Here is a 23,970-nt window from a genome sequence, read left to right as displayed (position 1 = left end):
CCCATTTTTCTGATGTGCTTATTGATTATTGTTTAGATACATGTCCTCTGTTGAATATTCCTTTTTACCTGCTACTTTCATCATAATACAAGAATTTCAGTTAAAGCAACCCTCTTTTCCTGGAGTCTTCTTACATGAGATCGTGGCTGAGTTAAGCTGTCTGATTAATCGGTATGAACGTGAGTACAGGTGAATACGGAAGCGCCTAAAAAGAAAGGTCTATCCAGACACCACTACATTCTACATATCCATGAGTCAGAATAAGCACAGCCCCCATAGAATGTAATACAGCCAGCTCCCATAGAATGTGATACAGCACAGCCCCCATAAAATGTAATACAGCCAGCCCCCATAGAATGTAATGCAGCCCAGCCCCCATAGAATGTAATACAGCCAGCTCCCATAGAATTTAATACAGCCAGCTCCCATAGAATGTAATGCAACACAGGCCCATAGAATATAAGGCAGCACAGCCCCTATAGAATATAATGCAGCACAGCCCCATAGAATGTAATGCAGCACAGCCCCATAGAATGTAATGCAGCACAGCCCCATAGAATGTAATACTGCACAGCCCCCATAGAATGTAATGCAGCACAGCCCCATAGAATGTAATGCAGCACAGCCCCATAGAATGTAATGCAGCACAGCCCCCATAGAATGTAATGCAGCGCAGCCCCCCATAGAATGTAATACAGCACAGCCCCCATAGAATGTAATAAAGCACAGCTCCCATAGAATGTAATACAGCACTTCCCCATAGAATGTAATACAGCACAGCCCCCATAGAATGTAATGCAGCACAGCCCCCATAGAATGTAATGCAGCACAGCCCCATAGAATGTAATACAGCACAGTCCCCATAGAATGTTAATACAGCCCTCCCCATAGAATGTAATACAGCACAGCTCCCATAGAATGTAATGCAGCCAGCCCCCATAGAATGTAATACAGCACAGCCCCCATAGAATGTAATACAGCCAGCCCCCATAGAATGTAATACAGCCAGCCCCCATAGAATGTAATGCAGCACAGCCCCATAGAATGTAATGCAGCGCAGCCCCCATAGAATGTAATGCAGCACAGCCCCATAGAATGTAATACAGCACAGCCCCCATAGAATGTAATACAGCCAGCCCCATAGAATGTAATGCAGCACAGCCCCCATAGAATGTAATGCAGCACAGCCCCATAGAATGTAATACAGCACAGTCCCCATAGAATGTAATACAGCCCTCCCCATAGAATGTAATACAGCACAGCTCCCATAGAATGTAATGCAGCCAGCCCCCATAGAATGTAATACAGCACAGCCCCCATAGAATGTAATACAGCCTGCCCCCATAGAATGTAATACAGCCAGCCCCCATAGAATGTAATGCAGCACAGCCCCCATAGAATGTACTGCAGCGCAGCCCCCATAGAATGTAATACAGCACAGCCCCATAGAATGTAATACAGCACAGCGCCCATAGAATGTAATACAGCCCTCCCATAGAATGTAATACAGCACAGCTCCCATAGAATGTAACACAGCACAGCTCCCATAGAATGTAATACAGCACAGCCCCCATAGAATGTAATGCAGCCAGCCCCCATATAATGTAATGCAGCACAGCCCCCATAGAATGTAATGCAGCACAGCCCCCATAGAATGTAGTGCAGCACAGCCCACATAGAATGTAATACAGCACAGCCCCATAGAATGTAATGCAGCACAGCCCCATAGAATGTAATGCAGCCAGCCCCATCGAATGTAATGCAGCCAGCCCCCATCGAATGTAATGCAGCCAACCCCCATCGAATGTAATGCAGCCAGTACCCATAGAATGTAATGCACCACAGCCCCATAGAATGAAATGCAGCCCCCCCCAATAGACCCACAATCAGTTATCCCTCATTGATTTAAATATAATAAAAAAACACTCTACTCACCTCTCCTCGTGCCCCACGCTGCTCCCGGCTCCGGTCTCATCAGCTGCAGTCTGCCCGCCCGACACACAGCAGGTGCGCGATGATATGACGTCATCGCGCAGTGTCAGACGCAGAGCTGGGAATGAAGGGAGAGGAAGCGACAGCAGACGCTCTCTCATCCATCATTGCATTCAACTGTACTGGCATCTATGACGCCGGTATAGTTGAATGTGGGGCGGGGAGTGTGCCAACAGCGGGGGAAGTGTGCCGACAACGGCACACTCGAGCAGCCCACTACTGCCACTGGCCCTTCTGGCATTTGCCAGAACTGCCCGATGGCCAGTCCGGCCCTGCTCACGTCTCTTCTTCATCAGGAGCAATCAGCTCTCTCTTCCCCTTCCTGCTCATCTCTTCTTCCTGAGTCTTAGAGAAGAGAATATCACTATGAACATCTTCCAGAGCTATTATAAAGACCTATGACAACATGGGCTTGTACTCAGGGCCGATTTTAGACAAAATAATAAATACAGCCCAAAATGGAGAATATACAAACGGATCTCTCACACATGCTCATAACCAAGTAGGAGATTTTAGACAAAGTGGGGCCCTGGGCAAAAGTTTAAAGTGGGGTTCCAAATGCTAACATATTGAACATCACATAGAAGCATTTTGGTTGTATTTACATGCGCTGAGTTCAGGCCACTAAACGAGCGTGATTGACAATATTGAGGTCTTTCGGCACTTGTTTCCCGGCCTCTTTAGACCAGCTGAGGAAGAATGATGGGCACAGAACAACCATTAATAGATTTGTCCACATACAGTATCATGTTATCAGCAGCATATCTGCAGTTTTCATTGGTTGATGTGCTGCTGAAAACAATGATTTTTGTTCTGGCATAAACAATCCGATCACTCGATAAATAGGCAGCATTTTGCTTTAGTATAATACACCCCATAGTCCTCCATATTGTATAATTGCACCATAGTCCTCCATATAGTATAGTATAATACACTCCCCATAATCCTCCATGGGCAGCACGGTGGCTTAATGGTTAGCACTGCAGCCTTGCAGCGCTGGAGTCTTGGGTTCAAATCCCACCCAGGACAACATCTGCAAGGATTTTGTATGTTCTCCCCTTGTTTGTGTGGGTTTCCTCCAGGTTCTCCAGTTTCCTGTTATGGCTGGCAATCAGGCAACACAGCGTGCAGTAATCAGCGCACATACAGAGATCTGGCAATAACCAAAAACAATAGGACGAGCTCTGAGACGTGGAATCTCTGTAGACTGCAGTACCTGATCTATCCTCACACAACTATAAGCAGCAGTGGATTGCGCCTATCACTACCTATGCAACTCGGCACTGCCTGAGGAGCTGACTAGCCTGAAGATAGAAATACAAGCCTGACTTACCTCAGAGAAATACCCCAAAGGAATAGGCAGCCCCCCACATATAATGACTGTTAGCAAGATGAAAAGACAAACGTAGGAATGAAATAGATTCAGCAAAGTGAGGCCCGATATTCTAGACAGAGCGAGGATAGCAAAGAGAACTATGCAGTCTACAAAAAACCCTAAAACGAAAACCACGCAAAGGGGCAAAAAGACCCACCGTGCCGAACTAACAGCATGGCGGTGCACCCCTTTGCTTCTCAGAGCTTCCAGCAAAAGTTAATAGCAAGCTGGACAGAAAAAAACAGAAAACAAACTAGAAACACTTATCTAGCAGAGCAGCAGGCCCAAGGAAAGATGCAGTAGCTCAGATCCAACACTGGAACATTGACAAGGAGCAAGGAAGACAGACTCAGGTGGAGCTAAATAGCAAGGCAGCCAACGAGCTCACCAAAACACCTGAGGGAGGAAGCCCAGAGACTGCAATACCACTTGTGACCACAGAAGTGAACTCAGCCACAGAATTCACAACAGTTTCCTCCCACATTCCAAAGACATACTGATAGGGAATCTAGATTGTGAGCCCCATCAGGGACAGTGATGATAATGTGTGCAAACTGGAAAGCGCTGCGGAATATGTTAGCGCTATATAAAAAAAATAAATATTATGTAGTAGTAGTACAGTGCACTCCCTGTGGTATAATGCACCCGATAGTTCTTCACATAGTATAATGCATTCCCCATAGTCCCCGATACAGTATAATGCAGGTCCCATACAATACATATAGTATAATGCAGCCGCCCCAGAGTATATTGCAGCCTCCTCATAGAGCCACCCCATAGAGTATAATGCAGCCCCACAGTCCTGCAGCATTATGGCCACCACGTTCTCGCAGATATATATATATATATATATATATATAAAAAAAAAAACATTAGTCACCTCTCCTCCTTGTTCCCCCTTGCTACTCTGGTCCCTGCAGGGTGTCTCATCGGCTCCACTGCCAGCACAGCATGGTGTGCGATGAACTAACATCCTCGCAGCAGAAGGAGAAGGGAATGATGGGAGAGCGAGCGTCAATTGATGCTCTCTCCTCCATCATTGCTTTCAACTGTATTGGCATCTATGAATCAATTAAGTGTGAAGGGGGAGGCACTGACACCCGACCCCCTGACTCTTGGGCCCCATAGCAGGCATGTGGTGTGCCGCTATTAGCAGCATTCCACTGTCTGGGGGCCCCTAACACTGCCTGACCCTAACACCGGCCCTATTTGTATTATGAGAGCTGGGCAGCCATTTATATCAGGGGCATAGCCATAGGCAATACAAATGGCTGCTGTCACAGCCCGTCCCAGATGCCTGAGGGAGCCCAATAGCCACAGAAAATGACATTTCCATTAGAGATGGCACATGATGTATGAGGCCACATTCACACGCTCCTTTTTATCCTGCGGGTTCTCCCGCAGCGGATTTGATAAATCTGCAGGGCAAACCCGCTGCAGTTATCCCTGCAGATTTATCGCGGTTTGTCCTGCGGGTTCCGCTGCGGGTTCCGCTGCGGGATTTACCCCTACTATTGATGCTGCATATGCAGCAATATGCAGCATCAATAGTAATGTTAAAAATAATAAAATCATGATGATATACTCACCCTCTGACGTCCCGATCTCCTGGGCGCTGCAGGCGGCGGTCCGGTTCCAAAGATGCTGTGCGACCAGGACCTTCGGTGACGTCACGGTCATGTGACCGCGACGTCACCGAAGGTCCTGGTCGCATAGCAAACCTGAGACCGGACGGCCGCGTGCAGCGCTGAGACTTCAGAGGTGAGTATAATGATTTTTTATTTTAATTCTTTTTTTTTTAATACAAATATGGTTCCCGGGGCCTGGAGGAGAGTCTCCTCTCCTCCACCCTGGGTATAACCCGCACATTATCCGCATTACTTCCCGCATGGTGGGCACAGCCCCATGTGGGAAGTAAGCGGATCAATGCATTTCTATGGGTGCAGAATCGCTGCGATTCTGCACAAAGAAGTGACATAGTCCTTCTTTTTTTCCGCAGCAATTCTGCGCGTTTTTTTTCGGTTTTTTCCGCATCATGTGCACTGCGGTTTCTGTTTTCCATAGAGTAACATTGTACTGTACCCTGCATGGAAAACAGCTGCGGACCCGCAGCGGCAAAATCGCCGCGGTTCTGCAGTAAAAACCGCATAGTGTGAACATGGCCTGAGGGTTCTGCTATAGATGTTATTGTAGCCTATGGACCGTCTACCATATACATTTGTCTAAAAATAAACAACTAACCATAAATCTAATCCCTATTGATTTAAGTAGGGGGTGGATGTGCTGCTACAATACAGTTGAAGGAGCCGTACTGTGGAGTTCGGCAACTGAGCACTTCTGGCCTCCATCGGCATCGATAACAGTTGATCTCTGGGGGGCAGATGTTTTTCCCCACTGATCAGATATTCACTACCTATTCCAAGGATAAGCCATCATTACAAAAGTCTTTAATTGTCCAATTTATTAAATAAACCATATACCCACATCTTTACTGCCTGCTTTTGCCGCATTTTCATTTCCAGGTAACCTGTGTGTAGCTACTTCACAACATTGCATTTTAGGGTTACGTAACTTACATAGTTACGTAGGTTGAATAAAGACCTAGGTCCATTAAGTTCAACCTTTCTCCACCAATTGTACATTTTGTCACTAATCTAGCTATAACCCGCAATGTTATGTGTATCAAGGAAATCGTCCAGCCCTTTTTTAACAGCTGTTAGTGTCTGTCAGTACTAATTCTTGTGGTAGGGCACAGTCTGACTGCTCTAACTGTAAAGAACCCTTTCCTATTTAGCTTCCGGAATCGCCTTTCTTCCACCCGTAATAAGTGCCTGCTAGTCCTCAGGACAGTCCTTGGAAGGAACAAGTCATGTGCCAGTATTTTGTACTGACTACACATATAATTATACATGTAAATGAGATCTTTGAGGCGTCTTTTTTCTAAGCTAAACAAGCCCAACTTTTCCAACCTCTCCTCCCTTGTAAGAATCTAGTTGCCTGTCCTTGAACTAATTCTAACTTTTCAATATCCTTTTTAAAATGTGGAGCCCAAAACTAGATCCCATATTCTAGATTTAGCCTCACCAGTGATTTATAAAAGGGTAATAATACGTTGGGACCAGGGGATTTTCTCTCTCTTTTTATACAACCCCTGGCAAAAATTATGGAATCACCTGTCTTAGAGGAAGTTCATTCAGTTGTTTAATTTTGTAGGGAAAAGGCAGATCACAGACATGGCACAAAACTAAAGTCATTTCAAATGGCAACATTCTGGCTTTAAGAAACACTATAAAAGAAATCAAGAACAAAAAATGTGGTAGTCAGTAATGGTTACTTTTTTTAAACCAAGCATAGGGGAAAAATGATGGAATCACTAAATTCTGAGGAAAAAATTATGGAATCACCCTGTAAGTTTTCATGCCCAAAAATAACACCTGCATCAAATTAGATCTGCTCATTAGTCTGCATCTAAAAAGGAGTGATCACACCTTGGATAACTGTTGCATCAAGTGGACTAACATGAATCATGGCTCCAACAGGAGAGATGTCAATTGAAACAAAGAAGAGGATTATCAAACTCTTAAAAGAGGGTAAATCATCACGCAATGTTGCAAAAGATGTTGGTTGTTCACAGTCAGCTGTATCTAAAATCTGGACCAAATACAAACAACATGGGAAGGTTGTTAAAAGCAAACATACTGGTAGACCAAGGAAGACATCAAAGCGTCAAGACCATAAACTTCAAGCAATGTCTCCAAAACAGGAAATGCACAACAAAACAAATGAGGAACGAATGGGTGGAAACTGGAGTCAACGTCTGTGACCGAACTGTAAGAATCCGCCTAAAGGAAATGGGATTTGCATACAGAAAAGCTAAACGAAAGCCATCATTAACACCTAAACAGAAAAAAACAAGGTTACAATGGGCTAAGGAAAAGCAATCATGGACTGTGGATGACTGGATGAAAGTCATATTCAGTGATGCATCGCGAATCTGCATTGGGCAAGGTGATGATGCTGGAACTTTTGTTTGGTGCCGTTCCAATGAGATTTATAAAGATGACTGCCTGAAGAGAACATGCAAATTTCCACAGTCGGTAATGATATGGGTCTGCATGTCAGGTAAAGGCACTGGGGAGATGGCTGTCATTACATCTTCAATAAATGCACAAATTTATGTTGATATTTTGGACACTTTTCTTATCCCATCAATTGAAAGGATGTTTGGGGAAGATGAAATCATTTTTCAAGATGATAATGCATCCTGCCATAGAGCAAAAACTGTGAAAACATTCCTTGAAAAAAGACACAAGGTCAATGTCATGGCCTGCAAATAGTCCGGATCTCAATCCAATTGAAAATCTTTGGTGGAAGTTGAAGAAAATGGTCCATGACAAGGCTCAAACCTGCAAAGCTGATCTGGCAACAGCAATCAGAGAAAGTTGGAGCCAGTCCATGTCTCAGAGACTGCAAGCTGTTATAAAAGCCAGAGGTGGTGCAACAAAATACTAGTGATGTTTTGGAGGGGTTTTTTTTTGTTTGTTTTTCACAATTCCATAATTTTTTTCTCACAATTGAGTGATTCTATAATTTTTCCCCTAATCTTGGTTAAAAAATTAACCATTACCGACTACCACATTTTTTGTTCTTGATATCTTTTAGTGTTTCTTAAAGCCAGAAAGTTTATATTTGAAATGACTATTTTTGTGCCATGTCTGTGATCTACATTTTCCCTACAAAATTAAACAACTGAATGAACATCCTCCAAGGCCGGTGATTCCATAATTTTTGCCAGGGGTTGTACATCCTAAAATCTTTTTTGCTTTTGCAGCTGCTGCTTGACATTGAGTACTGCTGCTCAGCTTACTTGTAACCAGAATACCCAAGAATACTCCGTCCTAGGTGCATTACTTTACATTTATCTATATTAAATCTCATTTGCCAAGTGTTTGCCCATTCAGTCATCTTATTCAGATCGTTTTGCAATATTGTAATGTCAAGGTCAGATTTTAATATCCTACATAGCTTGGTGTCGTCAGCAAAGACACTTTAGGGTATGTGCACACGTTGCGGATTTGGCTGCGGATCCGCAGCAGTTTCCATGCGTTGTACTGTACCATGTAAACATATGTAAAACAAAATCTGCAGTGCACATGCTGCAGAAAATTCTGTGGTTTATTTTCTGCAGCATGTCAATTCTTTGTGCAGATTCCGCAGCGTTTTACACCTATTCCATAATAGGAATCCACAGGTGTACAAATTCAAGTGAAATCCGCACAAAAAGTGCACTAAATCCGCAACATGTGCACATACTACTCTCAATCCCATCCACAAGGTCATTAATATCCCATTTAGAGAACATACCATTTATGACAACTCTTTGTTTCCGCTCATTTAACAAATTTCTTACCCATTTGCATATAGTTTCCCTGAGTCCCTGCTTCTGTAGCTTAAGTATAAGTCTATTATGTGGAACTGTATCAAATGCCTTTGCAAAGTCCAGATAAATCACAGCAGCTGCATTACCTACATTCAGATTTGCACTCACCTCCTCATAGAAACCCAACATGTTAGACACGACTTATTCCTCATGAATCCATTCTGGTTGTCAGTTACTATATTATTCTCTGCAGTAGCGTAGCTACCGGGGGGGCAGAGGGGGCCATCGCCCCGGGCCCCGCGCTCTGAGGGGGCCCACCCGGAGCTACGCTACTGTAACTGCATCGGCTGCGCGCCGATGCAGTTACATTCTGCGACAGGGCAGGGAGAATCGATCTCCCTGCTCTGCCGCTATAGGGCCCCTGAGCAGGCGGGGGGGCCCGGTGCCAGCAGTGGGCCCCCCGCCCACTATCGCAATGTGAGCTGTATCGGCATCTAGCCGATATAGCTCACTGCAGTGATGAGGGAAGGAGCGCTGCGCTGCGCTCCTTCTCCCATCATCCCCCACACTGACAGCGGGCGCGATGACGTCACTGTCCGGCGCCCGCTGTCAGTGTAGATGTGAGCGGGAGCAGGGAGCGCCGCTGGAAGAACAAGGAGGAAGAGAGGTGAGTATTAATAGGATCTGTCTATTGGGGGGGGGGGTGCTGCCTTATTAATAGGATCTGTCTATTGGGGGGGCTGCCTTATTAATAGGATCTGTCTATTTTGGGGGGGGGTGCTGCCTTATTAATAGGATCTGTCTATTGGGGGGGGGGTGCTGCCTTATTAATAGGATCTGTCTATTGGGGGGGGTGCTGCCTTATTAATAGGATCTGTCTATTGGGGGGGTGCTGCATTATTAATAGGATCTGTCTATTTTGGGGGGGGTGCTGCCTTATTAATAGGATCTGTCTATTGGGGGGGTGCTGCCTTATTAATAGGATCTGTCTATTGGGGGGGGGGTGCTGCCTTATTAATAGGATCTGTCTATTGGGGGGGGGTGCTGCCTTATTAATAGGATCTGTCTATTGGGGGGGGGGGGTGTGCTGCCTTATTAATAGGATCTGTCTATGGGGGGGGGGTGCTGCCTTATTAATAGCATCTGTCTATTGGGGGGGTGCTGCCTTATTAATAGGATCTGTCTATTGGGGGGGCTGCCTTATTAATAGGATCTGTCTATTGGGGGGGGTGCTGCCTTATTAATAGGATCTGTCTATTGGGGGGGTGCTGCCTTATTAATAGCATCTGTCTATTGGGGGGGGTGCTGCCTTATTAATAGGATCTGTCTATTGGGGGGGCTGCCTTATTAATAGGATCTGTCTATTGGGGGGGGTGCTGCCTTATTAATAGGATCTGTCTATTGGGGGGGGTGCTGCCTTATTAATAGGATCTGTCTATTGGGGGGGGGGCTGCCTTATTAATAGGATCTGCCTATTGGGGGGGGTTTTGCCTTATATACGGGATCTGCCTATGGGGGTGCTGCCTTATATACGGGATCTGCCTATGGGGGGTGCTGCCTTATATACAGTAGAGTATCTGCCTATGGGGGATTCTGCCTTATATACAGGATCTGCCTATAGCGGGGGGTGCTGCCTTATTCTACAGGATCTGCTTATGGGGGGGAGTGCTGCCTTATATACAGGATCTGCCTAGAGGGGGGAGTGCTGCCTTATTCTGCAGGATCTGCCTATAGGGGGAGTACTGCCTTATTCTACAGGATCTGCCTATGGGGGGAGTGCTGCCTTATTATACAGGATCTACCCAGAGGGGGGAGTGCTGCCTTATTCTGCAGGATCTGCCTATGGGGGAGTGCTGCCTTATTCTAAAGGATCTGCCTATGGGGGGTGCTGCCTTATACTACAGGGTCTGCCTATAGGGGTGCTGCCTTGTGCTATATTGAGGACTATCTGGCACATTATACTATATGGCGTTTATCTATGGGGCCATCATACAGTATGGGGATTACAGTGTTGGAGCCATCAAACAGTTTGAAGGCTACTAAGGCGTCAGTATACTGTGTGGGTGGTACTATACAGTTAGGGGGCATTATACTGTGTATAGGGGAGCTGTACGGGGGGAGACTCGGGACATTATTAAATGTAAAGTGGGCACTTATTGAAATAGGGGAACTCAGGTTACTGTGACTATCAAAGGGGCACACAGAGGGCATTATTACTTTCTAGGGGCAAAATGTGGGCTCTTTTCTAGGGCACTTGCACCCAGCATTACTATATTATAGAGGGGTGCTTTAGAATTTAGAGGGTACAGAGAACCACAGAGTAGGTGCAGTAATAGGGTCACATACGGCAGCAGCGGCTCAGTATTGGGGTATCAGGTGCAGTAATAGGGACACATACGGCAGCAGCGGCTCAGTATTGGGGTATCAGGTGCAGTAATAGGGACACATACGGCAGCAGCGGCTCAGTATTGGGGTATCAGGGGCAGTAATAGGGACACATACGGCAGCAGCGGCTCAGTATTGGGGTATCAGGGGCAGTAATAGGGACACATACGGCAGCAGCAGCTCAGTATTGGGGTATCAGGGGCAGTAATAGGGACACATACGGCAGCAGCGGCTCAGTATTGGGGTATCGGGCAGTAATAGGGACACATAGGGCAGCAGCGGCTCAGTATTGGGGTATCAGGTGCAGTAATAGGGACACATACGGCAGCAGCAGCTCAGTATTGGGGTATCAGGGGCAGTAATAGGGACACATACGGCAGCAGCGGCTTAGTATTGGGGTATCGGGCAGTAATAGGGACACATAGGGCAGCAGCGGCTCAGTATTGGGGTATCAGGTGTAGTAATAGGGAAATATATGGCAGCAGCGGCTCAGTATTAGGGTATCAGCAGGATTAGGGGTTTGTGCAGGTTGAGAATAGATGGTGATGGCTGGAATATGAGAAGTGAAACGTGTCTTTGTTGTTTTCTCTGCAGACAAGTTGTAGCTGGAAGAAGCTGTCATGTCGGTCTGGGCTAGATGGAAAAGACGGGAAAAGTGACGATTCCATCATAAAGAACGTCAATGGTAAGACATTATCAATAACTGTGCTGTGATCTCTTATATGCTCTGTAGGGCTGGTATTTACCACTGACCATATGGCGATAGTATCCATGTTGGTCGTTATATAGAGATTATCTTCAGTAACGGCGCGGTCATCTGCTGAGGTTCTCCACTATTAGGGGGCGTCATCGAGTTGTAATCAAGGTTATCTGGTTAGGGGCCCACTCAGAAGCTTCGCCCCCCCTGGACCAAAACCCTAGCTACGCCTCTGATTCTCTGCAATATATTTCTGCAGGACATCTCTTATAAAGCCCTCAAAAATTTTGCATATTACTGATGTCAGGCTTACTGGATGGTACTTGCCCGGATCCACCTTCCTTCAATATTGGTACCATGTGAGCCATCCTCCAATCTTGTGGCACCACCCGCCGTTACAAGAGAGTCTAGGAATATGAGATAGAGTGGTCTGTCAATTACTGAGCTCAATTCCCTAGGTATCCGTGAATGAATGCCATCTGGGCCAGGGAATTTGTAAATGTTTAAATTGCTCAGACGTAAATGCACTTCTTACATTTTTATTTAAAGCACCACTCCAGCATTTTTGCTATTTCAGTGCTGGAGTGGTGCTATTAATCTAAGGGCCCTGCATCTACTACACTGCTCAAAAAAAATAAAGGGAACACTAAAATCCCACATCCTAGATGTCACTGAATGAAATATTCCAGTTGTAAATCTTTATTTATTACATAGTGGAATGTGTTGAGAACAATAAACCCTAAAAATTATCAACGTAAATCACAACCAATATCCCACGGAGGTCTGGAGTTGGAATGATGCTCAAAATCAAAGTGGAAAATTAAGTTACAGGCTGATCCAGCTTCAGTGGAAATGCCTCAAGACAAGGAAATGATGCTTAGTAGTGTGTGTGGCCTCCACGTGCCTGTATGACCTCCCTACAACGCCTTGGCATTCTCCTGATGAGGCGGTTGATGGTCTCCTGAGGGATCTCCTCCCAGACCTGGACTAAAGCATGTGCCAACTCCTGGGCAGTCGGTGGTGCAACGTGACGTTGGTGGATGGTGCAAGACATTATGTCCCAGATGTGTTCAATAGGATTCGGGTCTTGGGAATGGGCGGGCCAGTCCATAGCTTCAATGCTTTCATCTTGCAGGAACTGCTGACACACTCCAGCCACATGAGGTCTGGCATTGTACTGCATTAGGAGGAACCCAGGGCCAACCGCACCAGCATATGGTCTCACAAGGGGTCTGAGGATCTCATCTCGGTACCTAATGGCAGTCAGGCGAGCACATGGAGGGCTGTGCGGTCCTCCAAAGAAATGACACCCCACACCATTACTGACCCACTGCCAAACCGGTCATCATGAAGAATGTTGCAGGCAGATCGCACTCCACGGCATCTCCAGACTCTGTCACGTCTGTCACATGTGCTCAGTGTGAACCTGCTTTCATCTGTGAAGAGCACAGGGTGCCCATGGCGAATTTGCCAATCCTGGTGTTCTGTGGCAAATGCCAAGCGTCCTGCACGGTGTTGGGCTGTGAGCACACCCCCCATCTGTGGACGTCAGGCACTCAGACTATCGTCATGGAGTCGGTTTCTAACCGTTTGTGCAGACACATGCACATTTGTGACCTGCTGGAGGTCATTTGGCAGGGCTCTGGCAGTGCTCCTCCTTGCACAAATGCTGAGGTAGCAGTCCTGCTGCTGGGTTGTTGCCCTCCTACGGTGCCCTCCACGTCTCCTGGTGTACTGGCCTGTCTCCTGGTACCGTCTCCAGCCTCTGGACACTACGCTGACAGGCACAGCAAATCTTCTTGCCATAGCCCGCATTGATGTACCATCCTGGATAAGCTGCACTACCTGAGCCACTTGTGTGGGTTGCAGAGTCCGTCTCATGCTACCACGAGTGTGAAAGCACAACCAACATTCAAAAGTGACCAAAACATCATCCAGAAAGTATTGGTACTGAGATGTGGTCTGTGGTCCCCACCTGCAGAACCACTCATTTATTGAGGGTGTCTTGATAATTGCCAATAATTTCCATCTGTTGTCTATTCCATTTGCACAACAGCATGTGAAATTGATTGTCAAACAGTGTTGCTTCTTAAGTGGACAGTTTGATTTCACAGAAGCTTGATTTACTCGGAGTTATATTCGGTTGTTTAAGTGTTCCCTTTATTTTTTTGAGCAGTGTATTATACTTACCTGCTACTATTTTCAGCTCTTCCCTGTGCTGCTTCGGTTCTGCGCCCCCATCTTGTGACATTTTCTGACTGACTGGAAGTCAGGGGTAACGGTCTCAAGTTCTCAATGTAAGTACATGAGAGCCTCGTTCTCCTTCACATAGATTTACATTGAGATTGAAGTGACTTTCGGATCGCCCAGCAAATACTGCAGCCATCTTGCAGACCCCAAACTGCTGCAGACCGATGGGAGCGGCGCATAAAAGAGATGATGACGGTGACTGGAAAGTATGAGAGTGGGGCAGTTAACTTAGATTAGTTTCACCATTTCAGAGCTGCAATAAAAAAAAAAATCTTGAGTGATGTTTTAACCCTTTTACACCCCAAGCCTATTTTCACCTTCATGACCAGGCCAAATTTTACAATTATGACCAATGTCACGTTATGATATAACAACTCTGGAACGCTTCAACGGATCCTAGTGATACTGAGATTTGTTTTCTCCTGACATATTGTACTTCATGACAGTGCTATAATTTCTTCCATATGACTTGAGTTTATTTGTGAAAAAAAAATTGACAAATTTTGAAAATTTTGCAATTTTCAAAAGTTTAATTCTTATGCTCTTAAATCAGAGAGAGATGTCACACAAAATAGTTAATAAATAACATTTTCCACATGCCTACTTTACACCAGCACAATTTTTGAAACATAGTTTATTTTGTTAGAAAGTTAGAAGGGTTAAAAGTTGACCAACAATTTCTCATTTTTCCAACAAATTTTCAAAACCATTTTTTTTAGGGACCACATCACATTTGAAGTGAGTTTGGGGGGTCAATATGACAGAAAATACCCAAAAGTGACACAATTCTAAAAACATCCCTCAAGGTGCTCAAAACCACATTCAAACAAGTATATTAACCCTTCACGTGCTTCACAGGAATGGAATGTGGAAGGAAAAATTGAACATTTAACTGTTTATTTTAGACCCTAAATTCTTTATTTTCACAAGGGAAAAAGGAGAAAATAGACCACAAAATTTGTTGTGCAATTTCTCCTGAGCACGTCGATACCCCATATGTTGGGGAAAAGTACTGTTTGGGCACACAGCAGGGCTCGGAAGGGAAGGAGCAGCATTTGACATTTTGAATGCAAAATTGGCTGGAATTGAAAGTGGACGCCATTTCCCATTTGCAGTGCCCCTGGTGTGCCTAAACTGTGCAAACCCCCCACAAGTGACACCATTTTGGAAACTAGACCCCTCAAGGAACTTATCTTGATGCACCCCCATCCTCTCATGTGCTGCACCCATCCTGCGCCCCCATTCTGTCATGTGCTGCTCCCATCCTGCGCCCCCATCCTGTCATGTGCTGCACCCATCCTGCGCCCCCATTCTGTCATGTGCTGCTCCCATCCTGCGCCCCCATTCTGACATGTGCTGCTGCTGCCATCCTGAGCCCCCGTTCTGTCATGTGCTGCTCCCATCCTGCGCCCCGTTCTGTCATGTGCTGCTCCCATCCTGCGCCCCGTTCTGTCATGTGCTGCTCCCATCCTGCGCCCCGTTCTGTCATGTGCTGCTCCCATCCTGCGCCACCGTTCTGTAATTTGCTGCTCCTATCCATATGCCCCATACGCTGCTCCATAAAGGTTTATGGCCCCCATAAGATGCTCCATATTATATGCCCCGTACACTGCTCCATAAAGGTTTATGGCCCCCATAAGATGCTCCATAGTATATGCCCCCGTACACTGCTCCATTATGGTTGATGGCCCCCATAAGATGCTCCATAGTATATGCCCCCATACACTGCTCCATTATGGTTGATGGCCCCCATAAGATGCTCCATAGCATATGCCCCCGTACACTGCTCCATTATGGTTGATGGCCCCCATAAGATGCTCCATAGTATATGCCCCCGTACACTGCTCCATTATGGTTGATGGCCCCCATAAGATGCTCAATATTATATGCCCTCGTACACTGCTCCATTATGGTTGATGGCCCCAATAAGATGCTCCATAGTATATGCCCCCGTACACTGCTCCATTACGGTTGATGGCCCCCATAAGATGCTCCATATTATATGCCCCCGTACACTGCTTCATTATGGTTTATGGCCCCCATAAGATGCTCCATATTATATGCCCCGTACACTGCTCCATTATGGTTGATGGCCCCCATAAGATGCTCCATATTACATGCCCCCGTACACTGCTCCATTATGGTTGATGGCCCCCATAAGATGCTCCATAGTATATGCCCCCGTACACTGCTCCATTATGGTTGATGGCCCCCATAAGATGCTCCATAGTATATGCCCCCGTACACTGCTCCATTATGGTTGATGGCCCCCATAAGATGCTCCATAGTATATGCCCCCGTACACTTCTCCATTATGGTTGATGGCCCCCATAAGATGCTCCATATTATATGCCCCGTACACTGCTCCATTATGGTTGATGGCCCCCATAAGATGCTCCATATTATATGCCCCCGTTCACTGCTCCATTATGGTTTATGGCCCCCATAAGATGCTCCATATTATATGCCCCCGTACAGTGCTCCATTATGGTTTATGGAGCCGAAAAGTGCAGACTGGTGCTCCAGGAATCGGCGCCTGCGCAGTCTGCGCTTTCCGCCGCCATTTTCTTGAAGACACACTGAGGTTTCCCACAAAACCGGAAAGCGCCGGAAAGCGAGGACTGCGCATACGCCGATTGCGGGAGAAGGGAGACATTCATTGCCCGGAGTCAGGGGGCCTAAAAGTAAGAAATCGCTGTGGCATGAAGTGCCACAGCGTAATGAGGGCGGGATCCTGTGAAGACGCTACCTGATTGTGTTCCGCCGCCATTTTCTTTCTCCTCCTGCTGCCGGAATCGGCGCCTGCGCAGTCCGCGCTTTCCGGCGCCATTTTCTTGAAGACACACTGCAGTGTGTCTTCAAGAAAATGGCGCTGGAAAGCGCGGACTGCGCAGGCGCCGATTCCGGAACCAGGAGGACACAGAAAATGGTGGCGGAAATTAATCAGGTAGCGCAAGTAACAAATTGTTGTGCCATGAGGCTGTGGCACATCATGCCACAGCAATTTGTTAATTACGCCACCTGATTCCTTTCCGCTGCCATTTTCTTGGTCCCTCTGCCGGTTCGGCCCCTGCGCAGTCCGCGCTTTCCGGCGCCATTTTCTTGAAGACACACTGCTGTGTGTCTTCAAGAAAATGGTGCCGGAAAGCACGGACTGCGCAGGCGCCGATTCCGGGAGCAGGACCAAGAAAATGGCGGCGGAAATGAATCAGGTGGCGTAAGTAACAAATAGCTGTGGCATGAAGTGCCACAGCCTCATGGTACACTGCAGTGTGTCTTCAAGAAAATGGCGCCGGAAAGCGCGGACTGTGCAGGCGCCGATACCGGCACCAGGAGGACACAGAAAATGGCGGCGGAAATGAATCACTTACGCCACCTGATTCCTTTCCGCTGCCATTTTCTTGGTCCCTCTGCCGGTTCGGCCCCTGCACAGTCCGCGCTTTCCACAGCCTCATGGCACACTGCAGTGTGTCTTCAAGAAAATGGCGCCGGAAAGCGCGGACTGCGCAGGCGCCGATTCTGGCACCAGGAGGAGCAAGACACTGGCGCCAGAAAGGAATGGCGTAAGTAACAACTTGCTATGGCGGCGGAAAGGAATGGCGTACGTAATAAATTGCTATGGCATGAAGTGCCACAGCATAATCAGGGCGGAAATATGTGGACGATGTCCCCCTGCTCCCGACCCCCTGCTCCCGGCAGTCCGCGCCTTCCAGCGCCATTTTTTTTCCTGACACTATAATGTAACGCTAGGAGCGTTGCGCCTGTGCAGTCTATAAAGGCTTCGGACAGAGTGACGCTCCCAGCGTTATATTATAGATGTTCAGTTGTCACCCTCCTTCTTACATTCCCACACCCCATGAGGGCGTCACTGTTTTTTAATTCTTTTTAATGTCATTGTGCTGACACCCCTGTTGCTGCTATAAATAAATATGTTGGGTGTTATCCAGAAACAAGAAGCAGTGGATGTTATTTAGTAAATTGCAAACTGCCAATCTAATACTCAGCTCATGCTTCTGTAGACAAACACCCATAAATTAGGCGGTCTCTCATTACTACAGAATTGCCAATCATGTGGGCTCTAAATGTGGTTTAGGCACACTGGAGCTCAGAAGGGAGAGGGGTATTTGGATTTGGGAGCGGTAGAATTTGCAGGATTTCTTTTGTGGTGCGAGGAGCCATAGCGCTTTTCCAGAGCCTTTGTACTACCAGTAACGTGGAAGCCCCCAATATTTCCATTGACAGGTGACAAACCTGAGTGGGGACTTGCTTTGGGGTTTCCAGTTCAATCGCCGAGTGACGTGATTCAGATTAAACCCCCGAGGGATCCATTTACTATAAAGAGGCAGCAGAATTACTGTTGAATCCTTCTCGCCTCTATTCAGTATTGTCGTTCTTTTCAGAAGTGCACAAAACTGCGCTTTTATGCACACGTAAAATGAGATACAGCCGGATCATTGGCCAGACACCATCCACAGTGCATCCACCTGCCTCATTATAGGGAATCCTCTGCCGAGGATTCCATCTGAATCACATATTTCAGAGATTTACACGGAAACCCAGGTGTAAGCGCTCAGTGTAGAGTGCATGATAAATGTGAGCCGAGCCTTACTACGATCTTTGGGAGACAGAATGAACAAATCAACAGCAGGTGAAAAATTTGTTTTATTTTTTTTTAATGCCGTTCCTCATGCCCTATAAGTGATTTACTCTTCGGGTCGGTGCGATTACAGCGATACCAGATTTATATTGTTTTGTTGTTTGGCTACTGTCACACACTAAAAGATGCTTTTTATGCATCGCCATATTTTGAAAGTTATAACTTTTTCATATTTCTGCAGACAATCATGTGACAGCTTGCTTTTTATTGGTCGAATTGACATTACCATTGGTACCATTTTCGGGTAAATTACATTTTGTGATTGCTTTCTGATTTTTGGAAGGCAGAATGAACAAAAACCAACAATTCAGGATTTTTTTTTTTTCAAAGGCAGCTTTATTCTTTGGGTCAGTATGATTACAGCAATTCCACCTTTATATTTTTTATGTTTTGGCGCTTTTACACGATAAAAACTATCTTATAGAAAAAATACGGTATATACTCGAGTATAAGCCAACCCGAGTATAAGCCGACCCCCCCTAATTTTGCCACAAAAAACTGGGAAAACTTAATGACTCGAGTATAAGCCTAAAGTGGAAAATGCAGCAGCTACCGGTAAATTTCAAAAATAAAAATAGATACCAATAAAAGTAAAATTAATTGAGACATCAGTAGGTTAAGTGTTTTTGAATATCTACATTGAATCAGGAGCCCCATATAATGTTCCATAGAGTTTATGATGGGCTCCATAAGTTGCTCCATATTAAAATATGACCCATATAATGCTGCACAAATGTTGATTATGACCCCATAAGATGCTCCATACAGGCATTTGCCCCGTATAATGCTCCACAAATGTGGATTATGGCCCCATAAGATGCTCCATACAGATAATTGCCCCATATAATGCTGCACATGGCCCCATAAGATGCTCCATACAGACATTTGCCCCGTATAATGCTCAACAAATGTGGATTATGGCCCCATAAGATGCTCCATACAGATAATTGCCCCATATAATGCTGCACATGGCCACATAAGATGCTCCATACAGACATTTGCCCCCATATAATGCTGCACATGGCCACATAAGATGCCCCATACAGATATTTTCCCCCATATAATGCTGCACATGGCCACATAAGATGCCCCATACAGATATTTGCCCCCATATAATGATGCACATGGCCACATAAGATGCCCCATACAGATATTTGCCCCCATATCATGCTGCACATGGCCACATAAGATGCCCCATACAAATATTTGTCCCCATATCATGCTGCACATGGCCACATAAGATGCCCCATACAGATATTTGCCCACATATAATGCTGCACATGGCCACATAAGATGCCCCATACAGATATTTGCCCCCATATAATGCTGCACGTGGCCACATAAGATGCTCCATACAGATATTTGCCCCCATATAATGCTGCACGTGGCCACATAAGATGCTCCATACAGATATTTGCCCCATATGCTGTTGCTGCAATTAAAAAAATAAAAAAATTACATACTCACTTCTCAGGCCCCCCGGCACTTGCTATACTCACCTTTCCCGTTCCACCGCTGTGTCTTCCCATCCTCTGCGCCGACGTTCAGGAAGAGGGTGGTGCGCACTAATCGCGTCACCGCGCCCTCTGACCTGAGCGTCACTGCAGAGGACACAGCGGCGCCGCCGGTGGCACGAGGTGCAGGTGAGTATCGTGCACTGCCCCCCATCATACTTACCTGTTCCTGGCGCCATCGCTGCAGGTCTGTTCCCCGGCGCCGCATTTTCTTCCTGTAGTGAGCGGTCACCGTTACCGCTCATTACAGTAATGAATATGCGGCTCCACCTCTACGGGAGGTGGAGACGCATATTCATTACTGTAATGAGCGGTACCATGTGACCGCTTACTACAGGAAGAAGCTGCAGTGCTGGAAGAAGCAGGGACGTACAGGGACCGCACCAGGAGTAGGTAAGTATAACTAGACAGCCCCCGCTCCCCCTCCCCTGCCGACCCCTGGGTATGACTCGAGTATAAGCCGAGAGTGGGACTTTCAGCCCAAAAAAGTGGGCTGAAAATCTCGGCTTATACTCGAGTATTTACGGTAATAATTTTTGCATCGCTTCATTCTGAGAGCTATAACTTTTATATTGTTTTTTGCAGGACAAGAAGACGCTTTCAATGATACCATGTTTATTTAAATTTGTGTCTTTGATTACACTTTATTGCACTTTTTGTTCGGCAATATGATGAAAAGCATAGTTTTTGGCCCTTTTGTTACTGAAGTGGTTAACTAGTGGGACAGTTTTATGGGGCAGGTCGTCCTAGACGCGGCGATACCATACTTTTTTGTCTATTTTTTTTTAAATTAAAATGAGAAATTTATCAGTACATTATATTTTTTATTTACTTTTTATTATTTTCTGATTTTCGATAAAATCATTTTTACAATTTTTTTTTTTTTACTTTGCCCACTATACGACTTTCACTTTCATCAGCCTGTGCTGTTATAATTCATTGCAAAGCACGAGCATTGCAATGGATTATAGCTGTCAGTGCTGCACTGACACAAGCCCCTAGACCTCTGCACATGATCTGAGGGGCTTGCCATAGACTGGTGACCCGGATGACGACATTGGGTCACCATGGCAATGATTGGGTCCTTGCCATGATGTTGTGGGGGGCGCCGATTAGAGTGCAGAGGGGGCTCCCTCTGCATGCCTGCTAAATGCTGTGATTAAAAAACACCTTCAAGAAAAATATAGGGGTTTACAAATCGATTAAACACCACAACAGAAAAAACAACCCTCTAAAATATACCTTTTAATAATATAGTTAAAAAATGCCCAATTGCTTGTGACAATAGTAGCACTCACATATAAATACAGAAAATAAACTAGATTTAATTGACACAAAAATATACTGTATGTGATAAAAAAGGGGGACTAATTTCACCATAGTAGGCCCTAAATAGTCCCTGCCTGTCTGTGGAGGTTGGCACCCTAGTTGTTGACGACATGTGTCCCTAGGGTCCCTAAGTCACCCTAACATACCAAAAAATGTGACACACAAAAAACACACACACAAAAAAATGACCGAGCAAATATTCAATGTCTTAAAAACATGTGAAAAAAGCTTATCTCGTAATATCTAAGGTGCTGGGTAAGATATCAAGTAAGTGGTGGGGTCAGTGCCCACGCTCAGATGTTGACTAAATAGTCTACACCTTACAATGTTGTGCCAAAAGCATGGAATCAGTAGTAGGCAAAAAAAAAAAAAAATCTTCACAGAGAAGTCTCTATGTGCGTTACCACAGATATATTAGGCTATCTAGCCCATACCAAAAATTTTTGTCAAGAGATTCGCAGTACATAATGCAATGAAATAAGCTAGTATAGAAATTTACGGTGCACCCCTAATAGGAGCATCACAATATGTATTCAAGCCAATTTTATCACATAGGCACAACTTGATTTCCTTCTATAGTGGGAATACCACAAAAAACACCATTTATTAAAATACAGGTCCACTATCAGCATGTGGACATAAATATCGCAAAGGAAGGTGTCATAGCTTAAATTATCTAATAGTAGCACAATATAAATAGTACCACAAAGAAGTCACAATGTACATAAATCCCACATGTTTCGACCAGTCATATAGAGTATAAACAGACTAAAGTCTCCAGATAGTGCTGCCATGTTCAATAGCAAAAAATAAAGCCATAATGCTTATCAGCCATGAATTATGAGTATCCCGACGCGTTTCCCCCTCTCAAGATAAGTGGAGGGTTCATCAGGGGACAGAAGTGGGGGGCTTGCGTCTCCCACATTGGCCGAAAGACAAATGCAATGTGCGGCCATTTTATTTTCTGTATTTATATGTGACTGCTACTATTGTCAATTGGGCATTTTTTAACTATATTATTAAAAGGTATATTTTAGAGGGTTGTTTTTTCTGTTGTGGTGTTTAATAAATGCTGATTGCAAATATTTAAGGGGTTAAAGAGCCAGAAGTACTTCTGCATTGAGTGCCGGGTGTCAGCTGTCAGAATCAGCTGACACCAGCCGGCGATCGCGCGCGTACAGCTCCTGTGAGTGCAAAATCGCCTGGACGTATTCAGTATGTCCAAGGTTGGTAAGTACCTACCAACCAAGATGTACAGTACTTACAGTACTGAGTACATCCAAGGTCGTGAAGGGGTTAAAGGGCATGTACAGCTCCTGTGCATACAAAATCGTCTGGACATTCTCAGTACGTCCAAGGTTGGTAAGTACATACCGACCAAGACGTACCGAGTATATCCAAGGTTATTAAGGGGTTAAAGGGTGGATACTTAAAATAACTATTTAAATGATTGGCTCCGCCATAAAGCACTGAGCGGATGGACTTTGTCAGCACAGCAGTTTCCCTGCCTTCTGGCGTTTGTTTTTAAGTGATCCAGGAGGCATTAATAATCCATTTTTTCAAAGTATTACAGTAAATTAAGATATATAACTGAAGACATTTTTTTTACCACACCCGTTTCAAATGTAAAATTGAAAACACATACACGACACCGACATTACGAACACACGGTTGTTGAATTCTTCTTGTCTGTCATGTAAACCCTGCCCATGCCTAAAGTTTCTGGCTGATTTCATGTTTTTTTTTCTTCTGGATTTGCTAAGTGTGGTTAGAAAATTTTGAAACAAGTTAAATGAAAATGTATGCTAAACCAATATGTGGCAGGGGCAGTGGACGTGGTAACAAGATTAAAAAAAAAATATCACAGAGAAAAAAATATGGGAGCCGGTAGCATCTGTCCTGACAGTAGTAGTAGCAAGTGCAAGTCACACCTTGTGACAAACGAATTACTGGGGATAAACAAGCTGGTGTACTAAAATATCTGTCACTCCACTCATTTTAATCACAACAGGATGATGTAGCTTCTAAGGCCGGCGTCACACACAGCGTAAAACAATACGGTCCGTATATTACGGCCGTAATACGCTGAAAAGTCCCGAAAATAGTGGTCCGTAGCTCCTCCGTAGGCAGGGTGTGTCAGCGTTTTTTGCGCATGGCATCCTCCGTATGTAAGCCGTATGGCATACGTACTGCGTGGTTTTCTCGCAGGCTTGCAAAACCAACATACCGCTATAGAAGTGATCCATGTGTCTCAAAAAAAAAAAAAAATATATATATATATACTGTCTATATATATATATATATATATATATATATATATATATATATATCAGTAGACACATATATGTATATATTAATATTTATTCCAGCGCTATACAGCTTGAAAGCCAG

The sequence above is a fragment of the Ranitomeya imitator genome, chromosome 1 (assembly GCF_032444005.1).
Source record: "Ranitomeya imitator isolate aRanImi1 chromosome 1, aRanImi1.pri, whole genome shotgun sequence".
Lineage (NCBI taxonomy): Eukaryota > Metazoa > Chordata > Amphibia > Anura > Dendrobatidae > Ranitomeya > Ranitomeya imitator.
This window is presented reverse-complemented; position numbering follows the sequence as displayed.